Genomic DNA, 26,559 nt, shown 5'->3' with positions numbered 1-26,559 from the left:
TACTCCCTTCCCTCCTCAAGGGAGCTTACTGAAGTGAACAGGCTCAGATGCCCTCCTCACCCACAGAAACAAGCTATTCTTCATATCTCTCCCTTCCAAAGTCCATTGCACAAGCCAAAGTCTGTATAAGGGGGTTCAGAGAGAATCGAAAAATATTCATTCTGAAGCACAGTTCCCAAGTTCCTCCAAAACATAGGATTCTTCCTCTTTCAAAGTTAACTCAGTCATCTATAAACATCCCTCCCACCCCACCCCCATTTGCCCTAATTCTAATCCTTAAATCCCAAAACAATTACAAAACAAAAAAACCCACTCATTTATTAACTACATATTTTAACCTAGTCTTTCCTACCAAAAGAGAGAAAGCAGGAGCTAAGAGGCAGAACTTTTTAGTCTTTTTGGCCAGTGAAATGAATCTCTTCTCTTCCCTGATCCTCACTTTCTCCTTTGGAAAAATGGGATAGTTCTTATCAGAGCTCTAACTAGGGTAGAAAACACAGTAATTTGCTTCAAAGCACCAAAATTGAGAGGATGCAAAAACAGTGCTCCTTCAAAAGCATAGAAGCCAGCCAAGTTAAGAACTAAATCTCCCACACATTCAACTAAATTTCCCTCAATTACTTGTATTTTTTCACAACATGAATTGTAGTTTTGATCAGAAGGTCCAGTTGGTGCTTCTTTTCCCTGAGGCTAGATTTCCCTAACGCATTCTGGTGGTGATCATTCTGTATCTGTGAGTATTATAAAGGACTAAAGATGGCTGGCAGCATGAGGAGTGAAGACTTCTGATATTCCATGTGCCTGGCCCTAATTTCTCTTCTTCTCCTTTGAACCCAGAACCCATCCCTGTCCCTCAGATTCATATCCAGTCACAGTGTCTCACTCCACTCTGGTGTAACATCACTCTGGATTGCCAAGTCTTGGGGCCTGGAAAAGCTGTAACAGTGACCTGGAACCTCCTGAGTGGCCTGAAGCAATCAGAAATAGCAAAGGAATCTCCCAACTCCAGAACCCTGAGTTTGTCCTTACCTGTGGGTCTATCAAACTCCTCACTCACCTGCTTGGCCAGCAATCCTGTGGATCAGAAAAATATCACCATATACCTGAAGAATATCTGTGTTCTGAGGGACATCTATGCTTCAGACAAAGCCCCACAGGGTAGGCATGAGGGATTCCAGAAGTGGGAGGGAAGTATGGGGAGGGGGAGTTTTAGGGTTAAGTGGGGAAAGCTGGGAATTCATACCACATTTGAATTGTGGAGGTAGGAGTTTAAATAGTTGCCCAGTCATATCCTTTCACTGGAACTAGGGCAGTGCTTCTGAAACTTTTTCCACTTGTGACTCCTTTCCGCCTAAAGAATTTTTATGCAACCCCATTTATATAGATATATAAAATAGCTATGCAAAGCAAACATTTACTGATAATAAATCATAAACAAATTTATTTTAAAACAATCATTTGCTATGCATATAATTTTACCATTTATTAAAGACAATGGTCTCAAATCTGAGCCAAGGTTTTTCTGGCAGTGTTTGTTGGTGTTGTGTGGCATAATGGCATGTGCAGTGCAAAGTATGTGTTGTGTGTCCAGAACCAAGACTGCAGTGAAGCCGTATAACGCAACATGGGCAAGGTCTGCCAAAAACACCTCAGATTCATTACACATTTGATTATTAATTAATTTTTTATCGTTGTGTGTTCAGAAACCTTTTACTGTTGCTAAATTTCTTGGAACCCCCACATTCAGTTACACAATCCCATATGGGGTCTCAACCCACAGTTTAGGAAGCGCTGAACTAGGGAAGAAATACTATTGTCCCATATCTTTGTTACCTCCTCTAGCAAGGCTTTTGGAGGCTACTCCAGTGAAACAGGAGCATTGCTAATTTTCTGTGCTTTCCTAGGAGTGGAGGGGGAGGGGTGGGGTTTGGGGAGTAGCAGGGGATAACCTTGATGTCTGGGGGAATATTTATGACCTACTTTATTTAGAATGGGCCCATCTACAGACCTCACATTTCACCACTGAAGGAATTACAGAGAAGGCAGCAAGGTTTTACCATAACCCTAGCCCTACCTCTCAAGTGATAGCAATACTCTGACCTTATCTACACTTAAAAGCTCTACTGAGTGGTCTGGCATCCTGGGAATCTGCCCAGCCTCTTGGGAGTGAACTGCCCAGATTAATTACCACCCATCATCCCAACAGGCCTGAACTGTCTCCTATTCCATGTGGCCAATTCTCTGTTTCTGTTCCAATAGAGCCTGTGGAGGTATATTCCTGTCCCTTCAAGTGGATTCTCCTGTGGAAGGGGCTTCTCCTCCTTGGGATCCTCTTGTGGAATCTGGGCATCAGGTTCGCCCCAGACAAGGGACAAGCTGAAGAGCTCCGAGCTAAGAGGGGCAAGGTCAACAAGCCCCAGCCACGTGGAGTAGCAAAGGACATGTGACTGGTCAACAAACAACAACAGAAACCCTTACCCCATCCCTCAGGTTCCTTAGCCTCTGTTAGAAAAGAAATCAAGGCAGTAAGACTATCCAGGACCCTCCAGTCATAATTTACCTGTTTGATCAATGGATAGAACTACATTTCTCCTCCCTCTAACCATGCCAAGGCTAACAAGAAAGGCTGAAAGGACCTCCTCCCCCAGATATGACAGATGTCCAGAGTTAGAATAACTGATAAATTATCCTCTAATCTGCTGGGATCTCAGGGTCAGTGAGGGAAGTGTCGCTGCCCACCAGAGGAGGCTAGTGAGAAGAGAAAAGTCAAAGTAAACTTTTTCCTCCACTGGGGCATAGTCCTACAACGAGGCGTAGGGAACCTGCCACCTGAAGCCCATGTAGCCTGGAGGTCGCAAATTCTATACCCCTGTCCTAGACAGACACAAACGTTCTATTTTATACACGATTTCCTTTCTGCCTTTGTGTCACTGGGCCCAAGTCACTAAGTTATTTTTTGTGTCTATATAATGATTGCACAATTCCATCTATCTCCCTCTTCTATTCACCTAGATTTTCCCATCAGTCACCTTACAGATCTTTGTGTCTCTGGGCAGGAGTCAAATTCATAGGACTGACTTGCATGAAATCTGCCTAGAAGCCTTCCATTATTAAGTTATTGACCTCATGATGGCAGGAAACCTATATTACCTAATATTTCTATATTACCAAGTACCCACCACAATTATTTGCACATAGTAGGTGCTTAACAATTGATTGAGTAACCTATATGGATGTAATCTCTCAACCTATAATAGATACTGGCCTTTTTGTTGTTGTTGCTATTGTTCAGTCGTGGTCCTATTCAACCCTTCGTGACCCCATTTGGGGTTTTCTTGGCAAAGATACTAAAGTGATTTGCCATTTCCTTTTCCAGGTCATTTTATAAAAGAGGATCTGAGGTGAACAGGACTAAATTCCTTGTCCAGGGTCACACAGCTAGCAAATGTTTGAGGCCAGATTTGAACTCAGAAAGATGAATCTTCCTGACTTCTGGTCCAGCACTCTACCCACTGTGCTACCTAGCTACTTGTACTGAATCACTAGTCAGTTATGATAAGGGTAATTGCGGGAGAGGGGGCAGCAAATCAATCAAATCATCCTACTTCATTCAAAATTGTGTGAAGATGCTAAGCCCTGTTATATTGAACAGATAAGAATATATCTTAATTACCTGCTGGGTGTGAACAAAGCCTAGGTAATCCCTAGGTGTGATGGAAACACTGGATTGGTGGTGGCACTTGGTCACATCCTCTGGGACCTGTATAAGATGGCAGAGCTAATAGGAAACAAGGATTGAAGTGTCTAGCAACAGAGAAAATAGAGAAGCATTTCTGAGGAACAATCACTTGGGGGGCACATTTGGCCTCAGCCTAGGTATATCTGCCTTCTTGATCAGAAAAGGATCCTTTGAAGTTCAAGGATTTTAGATTCCACATCTTCTCATTACTTTCCATCTTCCCATCATCATCCTAGCAGAGTCCCTGGAACAGCTGATGGCAATGTCTGAATTGGGAGCCAAGGACAAACATATAAATTCTTTAAAGAGCAAAGAAGAAGGAAAACACACACATCATATACCTAGGAGAACCATCTTAAGGACTATTACATAGATATTTGCGGGAGCTGTGAGTTACCACTTTGTTGCATGTGCTTTCTAAGTTTGAATCCATTTTCCCCTGAACTCAGTATGTATTTGTGGGAGAGCACTCTACAGATATTTGGGGGCATATTGGTACCAACTATTCTTATCATACAACCTCAATAAAACCCTTTTCTAAAAACTAATTGAACCTGGAAGACTAATCAATAACAACTGATATTCATAGGGAGAAGCACACTGGTGGGGGCTCATGAGAAGTCATTCTAAAGGAGACAGCCCTATAGCCCCCTCAGGGGTAAGCCTAGAACCCTGAGGGAAAGACATAACCAGCTTCACTCTGAGGGACCTGACTTGTCAGTGTAAGTGGAGATTAGATAAAGACCCAACCAAGTGTATGTAAAGCCTACACCTGCATTACAAACTACATTATTATTATCATTTCTGTAAAATTTTTCTTGTATCCTGTAGAAGCTTGGTGAAGTCAGGGATCTTATCTTCTTCATCCTTGTATTACACACAGCACCTAGCAGAGTGACTTGCATAACTAATGTTCAATAAATCTTTCTTGGAAAAATTCTCTTACTTTCTCTGGGAAGAATCACAATAAAACCACATTGGAGAGAGGAAAAAATGTTGGATTTGGTGTCAAGGGAGCAGAGTTCAGATCCTAGGTTGGCTATTTACTCTTTATGTGACCTTAGGCAAGTCACAACCTTCCTCGTCCTGTTTCCTAAAATGAGGGGAGTAGGCTACATCTATGACCCCAAAAAAGGATTTTTCTTTGCTCAGTCTCACTTAGTCTCCCCTTTCCCCCTCACACAGCCACCACTTTGGTGCAGGCCTTCATCACATCATGCCTATACCATGGCCAGAGCCTTCAAGTTGGCCTCTCAGCCTCCAGTCTTTCTCATTCCTCCAGTCCATCCTACACACAGCTGCCAAAGGGATTCTCCTATAGTGAAAGTCTGCCTATGCCATCCCCCGTCTCAGTAAGTTACAGTGGTTTCTATTGCTACCAGAGTTACACATCAGTTTCTCCCTTTGGCATCTGAAGACCTTCACATGCCTTTCTACTTTTCTTGTGCTTTACTCCCCTCTGAGATCCAGGACTACTCAGGAACATTGACCTTGTGATTCTTTGCACACAAAGCTTCCCCCACTGTCTGTTCTATTTCAGGTGTTCATCTCCCATGCCTGGAATGCTTTCCCTCCTCACCTCTACCTCCTTGCTTCTCTGACCTCCTTCAAGCCTCAAATTAAATGCCACCTTCTGCACATACACACTCCCTACTTCTACAAACTACCCTCAGAGATTACCTTTCATTTCTACAGTATATATTTTATATGTTCATATACAGAGCACCTCTTGGTTTGCTGTCCCAGAGCCAGGCTACCTACGTTGATTACTTAGGGTACTAGAGAAGATCCCTCAAGGGTTAGGGCTCTGAATCTTGAGCTTCTATGGGCTGCCAGGTTTTCTTTTCCCTCACACTGCTAACTACTAGTGGACTAATGCCTCACTGTTTTTTAACCACCTGTAAGGGTTATGGGATTTAAAGATCTTCCATGCCCCGTTGGACTTGCTGACGTAGCAGGAAGGGGCGGAGCAAGAGGAAGCGGAAGCCAAGCTAGCGTTCCTGCGGTGGCTGGCGGTGGTGGTGACGGCGGCAGCAGCAGAGGCAGTGGCAGCGCGAAGCCCTTTTTGAGTTAGGACTGCTAAGGACTTTCTGCTAAGGACTCCTGCTGAGGACTGCCAGGGGCCGGAGCTGCTGGGAGAGCGCTTCCAGGACGCTGGGTGGTTGCTGTGTGTGGGGAGAGGAGGACCTTTGCCTGAGGTAGCCTGTTCTGTTTTAAAGGCTTGAAAATGTGGGTGCTTTCTACTTTATCTACCTGTGCCAATATCATAACAACTCTGATGGCTTTCACTTTCTGGTTTTGGGACTCAGTCTTTTGGTATCTTAATAAATTTTCTAGTTTATTTCCTCATATGGCAAACATGACGTATTTTCTAATGGATAATTATATCAGCATATTTGTAATCTCTATAGGCATTGTGAATATGGCATTGCTGATACACCACCTAACATCAACTATCTTTTACAGAAGGATAATTACTTTGAAGACATAACACACTTTAGGGCACATTCTCCCCATTTTATTAGTCTCTGGGAAGAGTGGACTCAGACTCAGAACAATTTCTAAACAGCACTGGTCCCACCAAATTTACATTCAAATTCATCTAATGCTGGCTGGATCACAATGATCCTGAAGGTTTATCCTTATTGCCAGCTGCAAGACTGGCATTGACTCAATTCCCAAACTCCCTAATGATTCACTCTCCTTAAGTTTTGAAACTCACAGGGTTGTCACCTCTAATCCCTTCACCTACAAGGAAAGAAAACATAGGGGGTGGAGCCAAGATGGTGGAGTAAAAGCAGGAATTTACTTGAGCTCGCCCCCAAACCCTTCCACATACCTGTAAAAAATGACTCCAAATGAATTCTAGATCTGCAGAACCCACAAATGACAGAGTGAAACATATCTCCAGCCCAAGACAGCCCAGACAGGAAGGGTATATCACACCAGGCTAGGAGCAAATCATAGTCCAGTGTGGTTTGGGCCAGGCTCAGATAGGGCCATAGCAGGCTTCAGGGGACTGAATCACTGGCAGCTGTGGCAATTTCCAGACATCTCAAAATATCCGAAGAACAACATGGAAGGTCTGCATGGGAGCTCTGTAGGACCTGTGTGAAAGAGGAGCATGGCTCGGGCCCCAGTCCTGGGGTGGTAGAGGTGGTGGCAGCAGCAGCAACAGTGGCTGCTTCTGGATCTCTGGACCCACAGATAGTGGAGGATCCAGTAGCTGATACAAAACCCCTGAACCCTGGGACATTACACCCACACCCACACCCACCCCATCCTCACTGGAAGCAGAGTTTTGCCTTGACCAGGAATTAGAAAGTCAAATATTTGGCTGGGAAGATGAGTAAACAGTATAAAAAGAGTAAGACTGTAGAATCTTACTTTGGTGGCAAAGATCAATACATACAACCAGAAGAAGACAACAAAGTCAAAGCCCCTACATCAAAAACCTCCAAGAACAAATCCCAAGGCAAGCAAAGAACTAAGGCCTCTTTTCTCAAGGCCATCTCTGGGCCTCATAAGGGGAAAGCTAGAGGCCTCTCCCTTTACACTATTACCTTTCACCTGATGTCTTCAGTGAAGGGGTCAAAGCAACAGAAAACTTCAACCAAGAAAGAAGAAAGGAGGCCAACCACAGCCAACCAAAGGCCTTCATGGTTACTTGACCAGACCCAATTGCAGGATATTTATAGATGCCCCAAAATCTCTCCAGTGTGCTTCCATTATATTCCCTTTTGCACTTCCAGAATCAGGCTCCCTAGCCTAACCTCTTTCCTGTGGGGAATTGCATCAGCAGCACTCAGCACATTTAGCAACTGGGATCATTGAATAGTCCCTCATAATAGAATGGCATTTCCATGTTGTCTCTTCTAGTAGAAGATGAGCTCTTCTGGGCCAAGGACCATCTCCTTGCCTTTCTTTGTAACGCCAGGGCTCAGCACAGCACCTACAACATATCAAGTACTTCGTAAATGCTTGTGGACTGACTGACTGACAGGAGCAGTTTCAGATGCAGGATGGGGTCAGAAGTCAGATCCAGAGCACTGAGAGGAGACTGAGAGAAGTGGAGGTACTGGGCATAGAGGGCTTTTTTCTAGGACTGTGGTCAAGAAGGGGAAGAAACTTATCAGAAAATAACTATGTCAGAATCAACAGAGAGCTTTTTTGTTTGTTTTTAATATATAGGAGACTTGACTATGTTCTTTTGTATCAGGGAAGGAGCCAATAGAGAAGGAAAGACCAAAGATTCGAGAGAGTGGGGATTATAGTAAGGATGAAGGCAAGAAGGGTGGAATGGAGGGTTCATGCAGAGGGACTGACCTTGGCAAGGAGAAAGGACACCACTTTATTAAAAATTCCATTGAAGTATAAGCATCAGAGGGAAGTGAGATGAGAAGAGGGGAAGAAGGCAGTCTTCTTTCTTAGCAAAGAGTCAATTTTTCCAATGATGTACTTATCATAGTCTTCAGCTGGAAGGGCAGGGGTTGGGAGTTCCTTGGGACACTTGAGGAGAGAAGAGAATGTCTGAAACAGCCTCTGCGGTGGGGGCAGATAAAAGGAATTGATGAGGGAGGAGTAAAAGTATTGCCTTGTTGCAGTATTAAATTTGTAGTAGGCCCAATGAGTTTGGCTTTGTGACTTCCTCCAGCTTTACTCAACAACATATGAGGAGGAAGGAAGGAAGGAGACAAGATAGATGCTAGGAGTAATCCAGGGTTAGGATTTGGCCAGGTGGGATCATAACTAGGAACAAGGGATTTTAGAACTGAAGACAGTGTATAGATGAACCAGTTGTGTAAGGGGTAAAAATTAGGATGAGAGAATATAATTAGAATATCAAGATAAAAATAAAAAATTAAATTAAGCAGTGAGTGTTCTTGATACATATATCAAGTGCTTTCCTCTGATGTCCAACTGATCCACCTCTCGCCTGTTGTTCCAAGAAGCCACAGCAGCCACAGCCCCAGCAAAACATTTCAGCAGACAGGCTAAACGAAGTTAAGGGTAAGTGAGGGGTCTCAAACCCATCAGTGAGTTAGGGAGGTATCTACCCCAAGCATGTGAAGACTTCCTCTGATAGAATGGGTGGATGAGAGCAAATTGTTCCAATGGCCATGAAGGCAGCTGAAGTAGGCTCTGAGGGGCACTTAGAGCCTGGTTAGACATCAAAGATGCCAAGGTCATCACCTGCATCTCAAGCCATCACCAGTCGTCTTGACTCTGCCCTGCCACTAGACTGGGATGACTCTGGAAGAGACTATGAGGATGACGACTTCATGCAGTTCTGCCTCCCTTCAATCCAATATACAAATGAATCAAAATACATCACCCATACCATTTTACCATTTTTACCTACCTGAAAGTACTGTGGTGACAGGCAAGTGATGAAGTAGCAGGTGCCGATACACTGGGAGCTGTAGTCACAATCCTGCCCACAGGTGGCCCAGGCCATAGGGTCGTTCCTCACTGGAAGCAGCAGTGGGATTCTGCAGCCCCCAGATGTCTGAGCAGCCTCTTAAGGATTACTGCTCACCCCCTGGTGTGGAGAAGGGGCTAGAAAAAGTGCCCTAAAAATTATCTGCTTACCCAGGTCTGGCCTATTACTGTGGCAGGCAGGGATCCCACCCTGATGTCAAAACACACCCCTCAAAAAAAAGGTACAAAAACTTCTACAAAGGTGATTCCTCTCACCATCAGTACATAGAATGTGCACACACTTATAGACAACACAAAATCCAGTAGACCTGAAAGATGAACAGCTCTTGTTGCAAGAGAATTCAGCAGGTATTACATCCAAATGGCAGCCTTGAGAGAAACAAAGCTGTCAAATTAAGGTCAGCTTACTAAAGTGGGATCTGAATACCTGTTTTTCTGGAGTGGCCACAGTGAAGAGGAATGCTACAAAGCTGGTGTAGGCTTTGCAATCAAAACTAATCTAATCAAGAAGTTTGTATGCCCACCAAAAGGAGTGAATGAGACTCATGGCAATGTGGTTGCCCCTTACAGGAAAACACCATGCTGCTACCATCATCAGTGCCTACTCTCTTACCATGACAAACCCTGATAAGGTCAAAGAAAATTTTATGAAGACCTGAAGATCCTTATCATCAATGTGCAAAAGAGGACAAACTTAAAATTCTGGGAGATTTTAATGCTACAGTAGGCTCAGACTACCAGACATGGCAATGGTCACTTACTACTGAATGCTTGTGCACCTCATGACCTTCTCATCACCAACACCATCTTCCATTTACCTAAATGCAACAAAACTTCATGTATGCACCCTCACAGCAAAATTGGTATTTAATATGTGTGATAGTAAAGAGAAGAAACAGATAGGATGTAAGAGTAACAAAGACAAGGTGTGACAGTGCTGGATTGATCATAGACTTATCCTCTCCAAGCTCAATATTTGCATTCGACCAAAGTGATGTCATCAAAACAAAATGAATTAATGTCAACAGATTGGAGCTCTTCTCTGAGAGGGAACAGATTGTTGCTAACGAGGGAAAGTTGAGCCAACACACAGTTGACAAGTGGTAGAGAAAAGGAATGGGCAGCTTTCAGAGATTCAGTGCACAGCACTGCATTTGCTCATCCAGATCAGAACACTCATAAACATAGAGACTGGTTTGATGAAAATGCTGGGGAAATTGAGAAGCTGCTAAATGAAAAACAAGAACTCCACAGGATATACCAGTAGGATAGTTCATCTATCTCTAACAATACAGCAGTTAATTCCATCAAAAGTAAAGTACAAGTGAAACTTAGAGATATACAGGATTCTTGGCTCAGTAAGAAGACAGATGAAATTCAGCTTTATGCTGATAGTAACAATCCAAAGCATTTTTATGATGACCTAAAAGCTATTTATGAGCCAAAGACTTATGGTATACCTCTACTACTCAGTGCTGATGGAGCCACATCGATTAGTGATAAGGACATAATCCTAGAGAGATGGGCTGAACACTTCCATAGTGTTCTCAACAGACCACCGTCAATCAATGCTGAAACCAGTGACCATTTACCTCAGGTTGAAGTCAATTCCTCCCTAGCTGAAGTTCCAACCAAAGAAGAATTTTTGAATGCCATTAGGCTCCTTCTGTGTGGCAAAGCACCTGGTGTTGATTTTATTCCAACTAAGATTTATAAGATGGAGGGTCCATTGTTCATACAAAAGCTGACCGAAATTCTCCAGGTTATATGGCAAGAGGAGATCATTCCCCAGGAGTTCAAGAATGTCTCCATTATCCATCTCTGTAAAGTAAAGGAAATAGATTGTCCTGTGGCAATCACAGGGCAGTCTCTGTCTTAGTCATTGCTGGCAAGATTCTTGCCAGAGTCCCCTTAATAGGCTTCAACTGGAACATGGTCATCTACCTGAGAGCCAGTATGGCTTCAGAAAGGGCTGAGGCACAGTTGATATGTTGTTTGCGCCTAACAAGTCCAGGAGAAATGCCAAGAGCAGAACAATATTTATAGATCTGACCAAGGCCTTTGAATGTCATTTGTGAGGATTTATGGAAAACTATGTCAAAATTTGGTTGCCCAGAGTTCATCAGTATTGTATGTCAATTTCATAATGGCATGCTTGTCTGGGTTCTAGAAAATGGGCCATGCTCTCGTGCCTTCACAGTCACCAATGGAGTGTGTGCTTTCTCCCATGCTTTCTAGTATGTTATTTTCAGTCATGTTGTCAAATGCCTTTAATAGGGACAAACATGGCCTCAAGGTCAGCTAATGCACTGATGGAAAATTCTTCAACTTGAAAAGACCACAAACCAAGACCAAAGTGGTCTTGACAAATGCTGGTGCATGATTGTTTGTTTGCAGATGACTGTGCACTCAGTACAGCCTCTGAAGCTGAGATGCAACAAAGTATGGATCATTTCTCTGCTGCTTATGCTAATTTTGGCCTAACAACACCAAGAAAAAACAGGTGCTCCATCAACCACCTCCACACCACAATATATGGTTACAGCAAACGGAGAAGTTTTGAATGCTGTGGATAAGTTTGCTTACCTTGGCAGTATACAGGGATATATGGATAATGGAGTTGACGCACCCATTGTCAGAGCTACCTCAGTGTTTGGGAGGCTCTGAAAAAAAGTATGGGAGAGAGGAGGTGTTAGACTGACTCTACAGAGGCACTATGCTAAACCTTGTTGTTGTATGCCTGCTGTGAAACCTGGGCAGTATACCAGCGCCATGCCAGGAAACTGAATCTCTTCCATTTGAATTGTGAAGATCACCTGGCAGGATAAGATAACAGACACTGGGGTCCTTTCTCAAACTAAACTGCCAAACATTCAAACTCTACTGCAGAGATGCAACTACAATGGACTGGCCATTTGTTCACATGCCAAACAAACACTTACCTAAAAGACTATTTTATGGAGAACTCACACTCTACCAATGCTCACATGATGGTAAGAAGAAGCACTAAATACAAGGACACTCTCAAGGTCTCTCTTAAGAACTTTGAAATTGATTGTGTGATATGGGAGACACTGACACAAGATCACCCAGCATGTTGTGCCCTCATCAGAGAAAGTACCATGCTCTATGAGCCAAGCATAATTGAAATAGATTAAAAGAAACACAAGATGTGCAAACTTAAAGAATCCACCCCAAATATTCACACAGATATTTGTGCCCAACCTGTGGTAGAACATTCCAAGCACATATTGGTCTGATTGGACACACTATAGTTTGACTCTATCATAATGATGTCATTTTGATACTCTTTGAGAACAAATGACAACAAGCATATCAAGTGACTGCTTCTCACACCCCCAAAGGAGAATACTAATCAGTTCCCTGGTGTAACCTTTCTGAGTCTTCAATCCAGCAGAAGGGACACAGATTATACTCATGAAGCTGGTGATAGAAGAAGGCTACTATCTCTCTCAACATCAGTCTGTGTGTGCTGTCCATACTATCCTTCCCCACCCCATCAGTTTATCAGTTAGAGGCTCACAGTGCAGCTTGAAACAATCAATCAAACTTTGGCAATCCTTGCAGTACCTTAAATGTGCCTATTTACTTTAAGTGAAGCATCTCAAAGGTTGTAGAACCTGTTGCTGTCACAGAACTCTGGTCCAGTGAACCACAAAGGACTAAAGCAATATTCCTTCTGTACAATTCCAGAATTGTTGTATTGTCTTCCATTTGTAGCTTTGTATTGTCATGGGAAACTACTCTGGCCCTAGGAAAGATTGTTTGTAAACCATTTTCCCCACTCCCTCTTTCCATTGATTTGTGTATATAATATCTATCTTCACTTCAGCAAGGTAGAATTCAGATCAAGAGAATTCCTGACTTGCAAATTTATTCCTCATAATGTAACTATTTAATTAAAATGCTACCAGATTATTGGCATTTTGGCTCTGGTCTGCTATTTCCTCATTCTCTGTTTAGAGTGACTCACTAAAATATGATTAGATGGTGAGCCTGGGGCTCTGGGAGGACCCAGGGCCTGAGAACAGTACTGAAAAAGTTAGGTAGGGGGGCGGCTAGGCGACACAGTGAATACAGGACCAGCCCTGGAGTCAGGAGTACCTGACAATGTGATTGCTAGCAACAAAATATGTTTCTAAGGGGTGCAATGTCTTTAGCATTGTTTCTATTGAAACAAAGCCATAGTCCCTTAGCAAAGCCTTGGATACAAACATAAACAGACCTGAATCCGTAGAAATCTGTGGCATGTTCTTAGCAACACAGGTGAAACATGTCTTTACTATTGGAGCTTATTAGGTGATTTCCAAGAAACCTAGTAGGGGTCCCTTCTAGCAGGTTTAAGGGAGCTCTAGTGTATAATTTCTGGTGGGCACTTCAGTATCCATGTTTATTTGGGGTTAAGATGCATAGTTTATATATCCTTTCAACAGGGGCTAATGTCATTTCACTTCTGGACAGAAGAAATAAATATTTTATCAGACCACCCCCCAGATTTGGTCTATCTAGACAAGGGATGGGGAACCTGAGGCCTTGAGGCCAATGTGTCCCTTTAAGTCCTCAAGCACTGCCCTTTGAATCCAAACTTCACAGAACAAATTCCCTTAATAAAAGGATTTGTTGTATAAAATTTGTATAAAACTCAGACAAAAGGCAGTAGCTTTAAGATAGATGAGGAGAAGAATTAATGTGGGAAAAAGAGTGAGGAAGTATTGATTAGATTTGCAAAATGTGGAAACAAAAAATTTTGATACAAAAAGAGAAGGGATTATAAGGGATGATTGAAGTTTGTTTCCACAGAAATCATAGGAAACAGTCATGCTGGTGACTAATGTAATAGATAAAACTGCTTGGTCGTAGGGTATGGCTGCTGTTGGTCACCTAATAATTAGCATATCTAAATTTAGACTTATTTTCTTTGTTCAGAGTAGGCCTTATGTAATCAAAAAATGTGTTGATCAGGTGTGGTTCACCAAGGATGAGCTCCTTTAACCCAGACCTGTCTTACATAATGGATTCTTTCTCATGGATATCCTGGGATATCTTCAGTCATCAACTTTTGTCAATTGTCTTAGCAATAGAGAAAATTCCTTTCTCATGCTATGCAATCTCATTATCAGTAATGTGCTTGGGAAGAAAAACTCAACTTAAAGTCAAGACATTAGAAGAAGGGGGCTGGAGGAAGCTCTGAATATCTAAGATATTGGTTATTAATAATCATTTTTCACATCTTTAAATGGAGGCCCCGGAGGCCATGGCCCTCCCTCCAATCCAGAAAACAACAGCTGAACAAAACTGGCTTTGGTCTTAGAAGACACTTTCCTAGTAGGTTTGCTTATCCTTGGAGAAACTTTCCAGCAATTCCCTTTATCAGCCCTCTGAGGAGAAATGAGCTGGCACACTTGGCTACTGTAAGAGGGGTATTATGGTATCTTGTTTTGCTCCCACAAAGGCTATTGGGAGATAATGAGTAACTGTGGGGAAGTTCTTATTTTACTATCTTATTTTATATTTTTATTTTATATCTTTACTATTTTATTTTATATCTTATTTTACTAAGGCAATGACCATCATGGTACCAGGAGGAGCTGGAAAGGTGGGGGTATAACAAACAGCTAAGACCCTAGAAGTTTCACCCTGGTTACAAGCATCTTCACTACCATGCCTATGTAATCTGCATAAAGAGGGAATGTAGGGAAATAAAGTGAGGAATTTCAACTAACCCTAACTCTACCAGGAAGGACAGAACTGTATAATCTCACTCCTGCTTCTGTATCAGTGTGGATATGTTCCTGGTGAGCATCACACCTGCTTCCTCACCATAATAGGAATAATAAACATCTTCCTCTGAACACTCTGTTTCTGAGTTCTTTCAGTGAGAAGGGGTGTGCTGTTTCAAAGGGCATCTCACCTGGCTCTTCCTAAGGGCCCCCAGGGAAGCAGCTGACAGCAGAAGCCTTTGATCCCCAGAAGTATGTTTCTCACAGCTACCCTCCAAGCAGAGCAGAGCAGAGAGAGGAGAACAGTGATTTTCTAGTGACACTACAAGAAGCAATGTTTTCCAATCCAAGGAAATCAAAGGTGTCTGGTGACAGGGAATCTGTCTCTGTTCAAGAGCAACCTGTCCTCCAATAGTTAGCAGCTTTTGGTGGCCCACATAGCCCAGCACTTCCTTCAAATGAGGTTTGAAATTTCTGGTTTTCTATGTCAAAAAGGCTTTCTGGTTATATGATCTGTCTTTTCCCACCCTTTCCCTACAGGGTTAAGGAATCTGTACAGTAGTTGGAGAAAGGGCACTGAATATGAAAACCAGACAGTCTTTGCTACTTAAAATCTTTGTGACTTTAAGGCAAGTCACCTTACCATTCCAGGTCTCAGTTTCCTCATTATAAAATGATGGAGTTTGACTAGAAGTCTTCTAAGGTTCCCTATTGGCTCTAAATCTATAACCCCATGACTAATTAACATTTAGCCTGAAGACTACAAAACTCAAGGAGGCCATAACAGAAACTGTGCTGGGCCCTAGCTAGGGATAGTTTGAAAGGAAGAAATAGAAGAGAAAAGAAAGGTTTTGTCTCAGTTTTGCTAAAAGTAGGGACTGGGAACTGATTGGACAAAGCAGCATACTGGTGAATGAAGAGCTGACTGGGCATGTCTGTATTACCCTGAGAGTCAATATAAGGGGTTTTGCTCTATGTCAGGTCCTGCTATATGAGAGAAAACTCTTGTTGATATGAGAGAGAACCAAGGATGGATCAAGTTATTCCACAGCTCTGAAAATCTCTCTCTCTCTTTTTTTTTTTTGGTTTACAAAAGGCAAGTTTAATAAGATGATTAAAATCTATTTTGTAAGTTCTTACAAAGGACCAGTATTTTAATACACAGGAATATAATGGTCAAAGTAAGCATTTCTCCTTGACATAAATGAAATTATTTTTAATTTCTTAAGAAAATCATTTTAACCTTTCTTGGCATTCATTGCTTCACCCGTAAAACAAGGAAACTAGACAAGATGATATCTATGTACTAAAAATATTTTTATTCATACCTGTGAGATTTTTTATTGCTGAAAATGTACTAACGAGATTAACTAAGTGGCAAAAATATGTATTATATCTAAATCCTAGAATTTAGAACTGAAGGGACCTCAGTAATCATCTGGCTCAAGTCTTTCCTTTTGCAAAAGAGGAAACTGAGGCTCAAAGAGGTTAGTTGACTTGTGCAAGATCACAAAGAGAGTAAGAAACAGAGCTGGAATTCTGAATCCATTTTACAGTAAATTGTAAAATGTGAGGTGTGTTAGCCTACATTTTAGTCTTCTTAGTTGTTCACTTAGGTGCTTAATAAGATCTAGAGAAATACCACTATTTCTGGGGGGCATAGAAAGGCAATACAAGATCAATTCAATTTCACTGACATTTATGAGCTGTCAATGTCTGTGGACTCAGCACAAAGACTTCAGAGAAAAAGAAAAGATGGCTTGTCCAACCTAGATAGACTGAGTCAGCCACCACTGTGACACTTTCATCCCTTGGCTTATTAATATTTCAAGAAAAAGAAGGCAAGGGGTGGCCAGGTGGCTCAGCGAGTAAGAGCACCGGCTCCAGTGTCGGGATGATCTGGATCAAATCCGGGCTCAGACACTCAGCACCACACCCAGAAATAACTGGCCATGTAACCTTGAGCAAGTTACTTAACCCCGATTGCTTTAAAAAAAAAAAAAGAAAAAGAAGGCAAATAATCTTTGGAAATGACTGCCACATTGGGAAAACTGTAACATTGCTACATTACAAGATTAAAATGTGGGGATTTCCATACTTTGTGAACTCTGGGGTTCTTACAATATGTGCAAATTAATTGCTCTTTTTGAGCAGCAAGTCATAAGGGGTAATACAGATGCTTAGCTAATTCTTTCAAGATGACACCGTATTGACAGCCAGTGATTACTGCTACTTGTGACCTTGGTAATATATGATGGCCAAGTGCTGAAAGGTGTTGTTTTCCAGTAAACAGGAAGAGAAGCATCTTTACTACCACACCTTGAAGTTTCCATAGGGAATTGGCAATTTTGAACTCTATTGTCATTTGGACAGAAAATTATTTAGTAAATGTTATGGAAGTGAACTCAAAGTGAACATTTTCATGCCAAAATGATAAGTACAAATAGCCTCCACAGGTCAACCAAGTTAAATGTTTGATAGAGCTAATTAGGAAATATTACCTGTTATTAAACCAAAGTAAATGGGTTTTGTCTTTCAACTTATATTGCATCAATCAAGTATCCCAGCTTAGTGCTTCTAATACCATTATGCTTTATTTTAATTAAGCTACACAGTTTTTACTTACTCAGGTACACTGGGGTTATAGATTCTTCCATGCAGGAATAAGATGCACACTCATCAAGTTGCTCCTCTACCATGATAATAAAAAGTCCTTTGCATTTTTCAAACAGAAATAATTTTTGGCTGGTTGTGTGACTGGTTATTAATTTCTTTTTGGGTCAGACAAAATTCAAGTTAGTCATTACAGAAAATTTTCACAAATTAAGATGATTCCTAGATAATGTTTTTCAACTTTTGATTAGAAGCCGTTATGAAGGTATGAAAAATCTTAGTCTAGTAATTATTTTGGGAGAGAGGTGATCTCTGAAAGTTGTTATCCTCCAGAACAATAGAAATGGATTTCACATGAGGTCTAACACATATAAGCTGTCAAAACATCCCTCCTTCTATGCACATATATATTATAAAATGATAATCATTAAATATCATACTTTTGGCCAAAGTCTGAATTAATCAAACAGACTGCTTTGCCTTGCTTTTAAAAGGCCTTTTTTTCTGTGAAAAATAAACTCCAGAGACCAGATAAGGCTGGAAGTGGGATTTTCCCCTATCTTGGGACATACTGAAATGGACAAATACAATGGACATGACAGCCCAGCCAATTATAATTTGATAGGAGTGTTTATTAACCGCGGTGACTGCCTCCCCAATAGGGAAGACAGCATTGAGTCTTCTGTAAGATACACTTATATAGAGTTAGGTGTTGCTGATCAACAAAATGTGATTGGGGGGGGGGGGGGTAATTCCGTTAATGCCATTTCTAGTGAAGCCTTGATTACCTAGCAAAGCCCTGGGTACAAACATAAACAGACCTGAATCTGGGGCATGTTTCTAGCAATGCAGGTGAAATGTTCCCTCACTATTATGGCCTATTAGGTGGTTTCCAGGGACCCTGGTAGGGGTCCCCTTCTAACAGGTTTAGGGGGCTTTGGTGTATAATTTCTGGTGGACACTTCACTTGCCCCTTTTCTTGTTCATAGTTGAAACTCGGAATCAACTGAGTCCGGGGATCTGACGTCTTGCACTAGGGCTGTGGTACCCACTGCTGCCAATCCCATACCAAGGCCAACTAGGATAGGGACTAAAATGGGGGCTGCCAGCAAAAAGGTGTTCCTGCACACAAGCAGTAAGAAGTTAAGCTCTGGTCCGAGGCTACCAGAGTGCTACCAGAGTCTGCAGGGGTGATGGTAATGGGTGAAACAGGGGGCCATCTGGGGTTTGATCACCACCAGGAGGTAACAAGGCCCTGGGGACCCTTCCTGTGACATAAAACCTGATTTCCCAAGGTGTCCCAGTTTTCCAATACTGTTTGGTCCAATCCAAATTTCTGATGATAACTGGGTTACATGACTTAAGGGTTTTACAATGAAATGAAATGTGGCGACCCAGTCAGCACAATCCCAATTGGGACAGGGAAAATATCACTGTGCCAATTGGGATTGTTCCCCCAGAATCGGGAGACCCATCCTCAGGGCAGACATACGACTGGGTTGACCAAAGGCTGCTTTTCTGCCCCACAAGTAGCACCATCGGCCCCCAGAATACATGCCTGTGTAGGGAAACAACATAAATCTGGGGCTGAGCAGGACACAGAGATCAAAGGAGAGGGTGGGCTGGCCATAAAGTCACATTTTTGAAATTAGAGTCCCATCAATTGTCTTAGTAAGAGTCCAAGAGTACAAGGTGAGAGCATGGGAGTTGAACCAGCCAAAGGCAGGAATGCCAGGAACAGGAGCGTCAGGACAGTCTCTTATCTTCAGTTGTAAGTCACTGGCTGGCTCTGTTACCCACAGGTCTAGTGGGTCGGGAGGAGCCATCATCTTGATGTGTGAGAGGTGGATCCAGGCTTTTCTTCCGGCCACCTTAAAAGCAGAGTGGTCTGGCACACTGCTCGAACTGCGTCCTGGATGTTTCAGAGAGCTTGGAAGGACTTGAGAAGTAAATCATTAACAATCATACATAACAGCATTCATCACCCAAAATACAACAGAAGGTGGGGTACCAAACAGAATCTCAAAAAGGGGAATGAATTTTACACATATGCATTCAGTTACAAATATTAACACTTGCTTAAATGATGGAATAACTACAAAATCAGTTCAGCAAGAAACATGTCTTGCAAATGGAGATTTTAGTGGGTCTCTTAAAATCACACTAGAGATTTTAAAATTTTCTTCTAAAGGTATTTTTGTTTTTCAAAACAGTTTCAAGATTTATAAATGATCACTAAACTTCTGTGAAGGAAGTTAATTGAGAACTTTTAAATGATCTTAAGCAATTTGCTTAACTTTCTGTACATATTCTAATTCTAGATGAAAAATAATATTAAATTTTCCAATAAGCTAACATAAAAAAGCTCACATCTTTTATTGATTACTTGCTCTGAGCACAGAAACCTGTTATAGAAGAAAAAAGGCAGAGACATGTGACATTCCAAATATTCCAGGAGAAAACATCCTTGGCTTTGTGTAAATTCAGGTACAGTTACAGATATTCCATCTCATGCAGCATCTGTTCCATCTCATAGCTAGATTCAGGAATAGGTGGGAAACATCCCTTTTCAAAGGAACCTCATGGGTAAACTGAACCAGGAGGAATCCCATCCCAGACAAAGGCTAAGACTGTCCCTTTGGCCATTACCAAATGTAGACTTCCACCTGTTGACAGCACAGGATCACATTCCCCTGAGTAGCTAGTGGCATTTCCTCTCAGACGCTGATTTAATGCAGACTATACCCAAATTCAGACTCAAAATAAAATTTAGTTATGGTCCCAAGTGCTTTTTACCTTAAACAACAAGCTTCACCAATTACAGCTTAGAGCCAGTTATAATTACTTCTATTCTCATGGGGCTGCAATAAATAATAAAAATGTATCCGATCTTATAATGTAAGGAATTCCTTTTACCATCCTTCTAAAATATAAATGCCAATTTACAAAAATCCTTTTTGATCTTTGCAACTTCTTAGCAAATTAGGTTCATTTAAAACTTCCTTTCTCAGGCTGAATGACCTTGCCTGGAAATAGTTTCTAGAGGATTTAACAGTTTTACAACATAAGGAAAATTTATGTAAATTGTAAGCAGGAGAGACGGCTCTGAATGAGCAGAACTAATCAAACAAATTTTCATACAGTAAGCAATAAACAATTTTAGGTTTTAACATTAAAACATTAGCCCAAAATAGCTTAGTTAGGAGTTTTACAAGTTTTTCTAAATAGCAGATATACATATTTAAAGTAACATTACTAATCTTACACAATTTCCTCCTCACTCAGGTTTTACAATATACAGTGTAGAAATACAACAATAATATAAACTGTAAGATGACATTACACTAATTGCCTTTTCAAATTACATAGAAGATGACATTAATTGCATTTCCAAATTACCTGTAAGAATGATTGACCTTACCAAGTGAAGAGGCTAGTTGATTTCTGACCTCATTTTCTCCTCTCTTTTTCTCATCTCCCCACTTTACAGATGAGTTGAGACTCAGGGTTAAATGTTATTCTAGGACACACAACCATTCAGTGCAGAGTTCTGAACACACTGCTTCTCACTGACAAGCTTTTTCTCACTTTTCTGATTTTCTCTCAGTTGTACCTCTCTGGTTTTTTTCCTTTTTGCTCTATATTATGGGGTGTTTTCTCCCTGCTCCATTGTTTTCCAGGAGTCCTTAGCAACCTTCTTTAATTCCTTGGCACTGGAACAAGCAAAGTGATTATTTGGAGCAAGGGAGAGATCTCTTGGATGGTACTGAAGTTTGGGCTTCATGGTACAGAGTGAACTCTATATTTCAGGGGGAAAACCTCCATTTTTCCAAACTCATCACACTCAAAGCACATTATCAACTTATACTCTATCAAATAAACCTCTATGAATGCTTAGCTGTAGCAGACCTTGGTTATGGGGTGGTTGATTTGCCTGGAGCATTGAGGAGAGGGTTTGGGGAACTTGAAGTAGAAACTTCAGGCTCTGCTTACTTAGAGAGGTGGACTTCAGGGTACCTGGGGATCTAAAACTTGCTGATGAGAGCTATATCAAGTACCCTTTTATTAAACTATTTAGGCTGTGGAAAGAATATAATTTTAGGCTGAATAGCTCAGATGTAACACACACTTTAGTAGCTCAGATGTATCCCAGGGATATGTATATTGTATATGGGACAATGATTAACTTGTGTTTGTACCTTTGTTTCACAAGCTTCTTTTCTCTTGTCTAACTGTTCCCATGTCATTCAGAAAAATGTTCTGTCCAGAGATTTAACCTTTCAATAGGCAGATGACAAGCCTGTGTAGCTCCGATGTAGCTACTGTACTTCCCCTCTTTTTCTTTTTTTTTAAGCAATCAGGGTTAAGTAACTTGCTCAAGGTTACACGGCCAGTTATTTCTGAGTGTGGTGCTAAGTATCTGAGTCCAGATTTGATCCCCAGGTCATCCCGACACTGGAGCCAGTGCTCTTACTCGCTGAGCCACCTGGCCACCCCTAAGCAATTGGAGTTAAGTAACTTGCCCAAGGTTACACAGCCAGGTGTTTCTGGGTGGGTGCTAAGTGTCTGAGCCCAGGATTCGATCCCCAGGTCATCCTGACACTAGAGCTGGTGCTCTTACTCGCTGTGCTACTTGGCCACCTCCCCCCCCCCTTTTCCTTTTTGAAGGAAGTTAACTCAAATTAACTTCACTGCAGCCCTAGCTCAGTTATAGCCAGGACAACAGGGAGAAAAAAATCTTAATGGTTCAAACCTCTTACTGTCTCCTCAGCTCCATCAGAGCTGGATGACAGGGGAGGGCTCCATAGCCCTAGCTAAGAAGAACTGGGACCACAGGGAAGAGAATCTTAGTGGAATTTTCTTTTTGACCTTTTGCTCAAATAAACTTTTCTTAGGTGTTCATTCCTTTAAAATTTCAGATCTACTCCAAGACTTTAAGAGAAACTGCTTCTCATACAACACAGATAATACAACTGTTTACCAGTAACAATCATGGTCTTAATTTTGAACTTTGAAATAAAAACAATTGAATACCCAAGCTGGTGACCTTAAACTTCAGTTTTTATAGTGCCAAATAGTAACCAGAATGAATTCAATTATCTAGATCTATATTCCCAATGATGTTGCACAGTTCTCTTTCCATGACCCAGGAAAGGGTTAAGTGTTAGTCCTATTTCAAAGTGTGCAACTTGAAAACCTACTTCTCTTTGATCATTGAAGTGACTCCTTTTCCCTTAGATAGATTTTAGGGGAGAAATTTCCCATTCTCTCTCTGTCCATTTGTCTTTTTACTTAGAGAACTTTGGCTGGAGTTAAAAAAGTAGAAGGAGAAATGGTTTTCTGCCAACAACCATTCCTTAAGAGATTATTAATCTTTCTAGCACAGTTACAGCATTTCTTATGCTTGGGTGCTTTTGGCTTACAGGGTGGCAGATTTAGAAATTTCTTTACGTATACAGACAGAATACACAAAAAAATGCAGCAGAGCAAAAGGAAGAAGGTTTCCTCTTTTCTACCTGCCGGTATCTCAGAGACAGGATATACACAAACACAACACACAGAATACACTCTGGTGGCATTTTTTCTCTCTGGTGGCCCCTTGCACTGAGATTTTTGGATTTTTAAAGTTCACTCCCTACCTTTGGGTATCCCAGGTGGAGCAACCGAGCACTGAGCAACTGTTGGCAGTTGTTCCAAGTAGGCTGGTCAGATCCCGGAGTGGAGGGGGAAGAGCCCTGATGGGGTGGTTGAGTCAGGGGATGGGGAGCTGGCAGGAGACTGAGCTTTTGATCTTTGGCAATGGCTCCTCGGGCTGAGACTTGGGCTGAGAAGGACTCAGGTTCCTGGTCCTCTAAAGAAAGCAATACAAGCCTGGGGCTGAGGAACATCTCTAGGCGGCCGCCCCTTAGAGTCAAATTGCTTTCCTGGGCTCTGGTCCAGCTGTCTTTTAATTAAGGTTACAGAGCAAGACAGAAATTCAGCAACGTCTAGTGACAGACACACAGAACACATAAAGAAAGGGTTAAAGCTACAGCAACAATTAGTAAAAAAAAAAAAAAAGCAGGTAAAGACAAAAGTTAAGGTTACAGCAACATCTAGTAAAAAACACACAGAATACATAAACCTAAAGAAAAACAGGTAATTAAAGTAGACAATTAAAGTTAATACATAAAGAAAAGGCACTCTGTCAGCATCCTGACCTTGGAGGCCAGTAGGGGCTGTAACACCACGTCCAGCTTAGCCTCCTACTCTACCTGGGGCTGAGGCACGTCTCTAGATGATCACCCCCTAGGTATTTTACACTTCATGAGTACTCACCTAAAAGAACACTCTTGGATCGAATTGAAAGAATTTGGGAAGGACTCAGGCTTCTGGTCTGCTCAGGTAAGCAATGAGAGCCCAGGCCAAGGAACGAGGAACGTTTGTTGGTGGCCACACACCCCTGGGGCGAATTGCTTTCCCAGCCCTCCAGGGAGTCTGGTCCAGCTGTCAATACAAAGCCAAAGGCTATCTCGGTGGAACCTCCAAGTGCAATGGACAAATACAATGGACATGACAGCCCAGCCAATTATAATTTGATAGGAGTGTTTATTAACCCAGGTGACTGCCTCCCCAGTAGGAAAGACAACATTGAGTATTCTGTAAGACACACTTATATAGAGTTAGGTGTTGCTAATCAACAAAATGTGGTTCCGGGGGTGTGTGTGGGGGGTGGTGGGGGGTAATTCTGTTAATGCCATTTCTAGTGAAGCCTTGATTACCTAGCAAAGCCCTGGGTACAAACATAAACATACCTGAATCTGGGGCATGTTTCTAGCAACACAGATGAAATGTTCCCTCACTATTATGGCCTATTAGGTGGTTTCCAGGGACACTGGTAGGGGTTCCCTTATAACAGTGCTCTCTGAGTGAGCTCGAAGAATACCTCTTCTTTTTTTTTTTTTTTAAAGCAATCAGGGTTAAGTTACTTGCTCAAGGTTACACAGCCAGGTGTTTCTGGGTAGGTGCTAAGTGTCTGAGCCTGGGATTCGATCCCCAGTTCATCCCAACACTGGAGCTGGTGCTCTTACTTGCTGTGCTACCTGGCCACCCCAAAGAATACTTCTTCTTATGTCAACAAGGCCAGATGAGGCTTACTTTATGGCCCTTAAGGATGAGACCCTGAACTAGAGGCATTAACTTGAGTAATGGGACTTTTCCTTATCTAAATATTTTTTGGACATATACTATGTTATAGAATGTTAATAGTAAAGAAAACACAGATATCCTGAGTCATTGTAGAGATAACTTGAGTGGTTTCTAAAGCTAGTTCTAAACTGACACACTAGCCTGAGAAAGTGTTATGTATAATCGTGGTCGAGGCAAGATCATCAGTGCAATCCGTTTATTGATACCATGAGCAAGGTTTTTATAGAGTAATGAAACAAAGAAGGCAATTATAGGTCACTTAGTTTTCTAATATTGCTTTGTTCAATTTCAAGATGCCAGACGATGATGTCAGTTTTAGGCCTTGAAGATAACCATGTCCTTGATTCCAGTACCCAAAGAATAGTATCTAAAAATGTATAAAAATCATGAAAGGCAGCTAACATCTTCTGGCCAGAATCCCAGGAGAGGGCACAGCCTGGATCACAGGATATCAGGAAGCCTCTGATTTTCAGTTGCATCACAGAGAAAAAAAAAAAAAAGACTGGGCACTTTGGACTGGCCTCTGGAAAGTCCAGAGCTAACTTTTCTAGGACCAGCCTGATTCCTGGATCAGGTGTTTTGGCTCCCTTCAAGTCATAATTTCAATTGATATTTTGTCAACTCTCTTATTTTATTGTATTTACCTTCTATTCAATTAAGAAAATTCCTTTCTCATACAAGGATTAAAGATTTATGGAGATCATAAATTTATGTGACACAGCCACCCTGAATTGGGATGGTTCTAAAATGTATTTAAGTTTTCTCATTCCTTTGTTCAAGTTAGTTAGGACTTAGCATTTCTAACTCCTTGTACAAGTTGGCTAGTTTTAAGGGAATAAATGCTGTAACTGTATATATTACCTAGCATGTTGTCTCCTTTAACCAAACTTTTTTAAGGTTAACAAAAGATATATAAATTCTATATGGTCAACATGAAGTTCAGTCACTAAAAGAAGATTCACTATCTGAACTCTCTTTGGCATTTGCTTCACCTTCTCCAACAAGCACTGGGACATCTGACCTCTCAAGGAGATCTGGGTCTAGTCCTTCAGATATCATTTTGCTTCTTATTGCCATCACAGGAACACCCACTTGAACCATTTTGAGATATCTGGCATATCTTGGGTCCTTGGCTACAGTTAACATATGTTCTGTGGCTGCTTCACATTTCTGTGGTCCAGTGACTTATACACTCTTCTGCTCAGATTGAGGAGCTTCAGGACCATTTGTAACACTATTAACATTTGCAGTTGATATTTCAAATTTAGCATATTCTAGACCTGGAATACATGATAGCTCTTCATGAATTGTAGAAAATCAGTTGAGAAACTGTACAATATGTGCCACAAATTGGTTTAGAAATGAAACAGTCTTTTTCTTTTGAAATGCTGACATCTTGGTCAAGTCTATGCCCAACCTCATCAGAGGCAGCCCGTCCTCATCCATGGCTCTGGTGAGTGGGTCCCACACGCCCTGCTTTTCCAGCCCAGATCCCAGGAGTGGTTCCTGACCAGCCCCCTCAGTTTGAGGTCCCACGGCCCTTTCCCCCTAGAAGTGGACAGAGCAAATAGCCAGGATGAAAATCTCTCTTTAACAAGTCATTTTTGTATTACAATTTATGACATTCTCAAAATGACAGACAAAATTCCACAAGATACTTATAATGATCAGGGTAAAGAGCAAATGACATTTTGTCCCATGAAATGCTCACCCCATGATCTGAGATTGGAAGGAAGTTAAGGATTCAGATAGTTGCAGATGAGGAGTGTGTGTGTTCCAGTCACAGAAACCAAAATTGCTCTATGTAAAGACATGAAAATGGGAAGTGGACTGCGG

At 41.6% G+C, this 26,559-nt stretch overlaps 1 pseudogene; it reads right to left on the bottom strand.

Annotated features, from left to right (window-relative positions):
• Positions 1–24,904: 24,904 nt before the first annotated feature.
• On the bottom strand, positions 24,905–26,493 carry LOC138141962 (WASH complex subunit 3 pseudogene; annotated as a pseudogene).
• Positions 26,494–26,559: the final 66 nt, after the last annotated feature.

This window comes from Petaurus breviceps, unplaced genomic scaffold, assembly GCF_028583685.1.
Source record: "Petaurus breviceps papuanus isolate PSGF00001 unplaced genomic scaffold, PetGlider_PUasm1.0 90510, whole genome shotgun sequence".
NCBI lineage: Eukaryota > Metazoa > Chordata > Mammalia > Diprotodontia > Petauridae > Petaurus > Petaurus breviceps.
The sequence above is the reverse complement of the archived record's forward strand: the minus strand, read 5'-3'. Positions and strand labels throughout refer to the sequence as shown.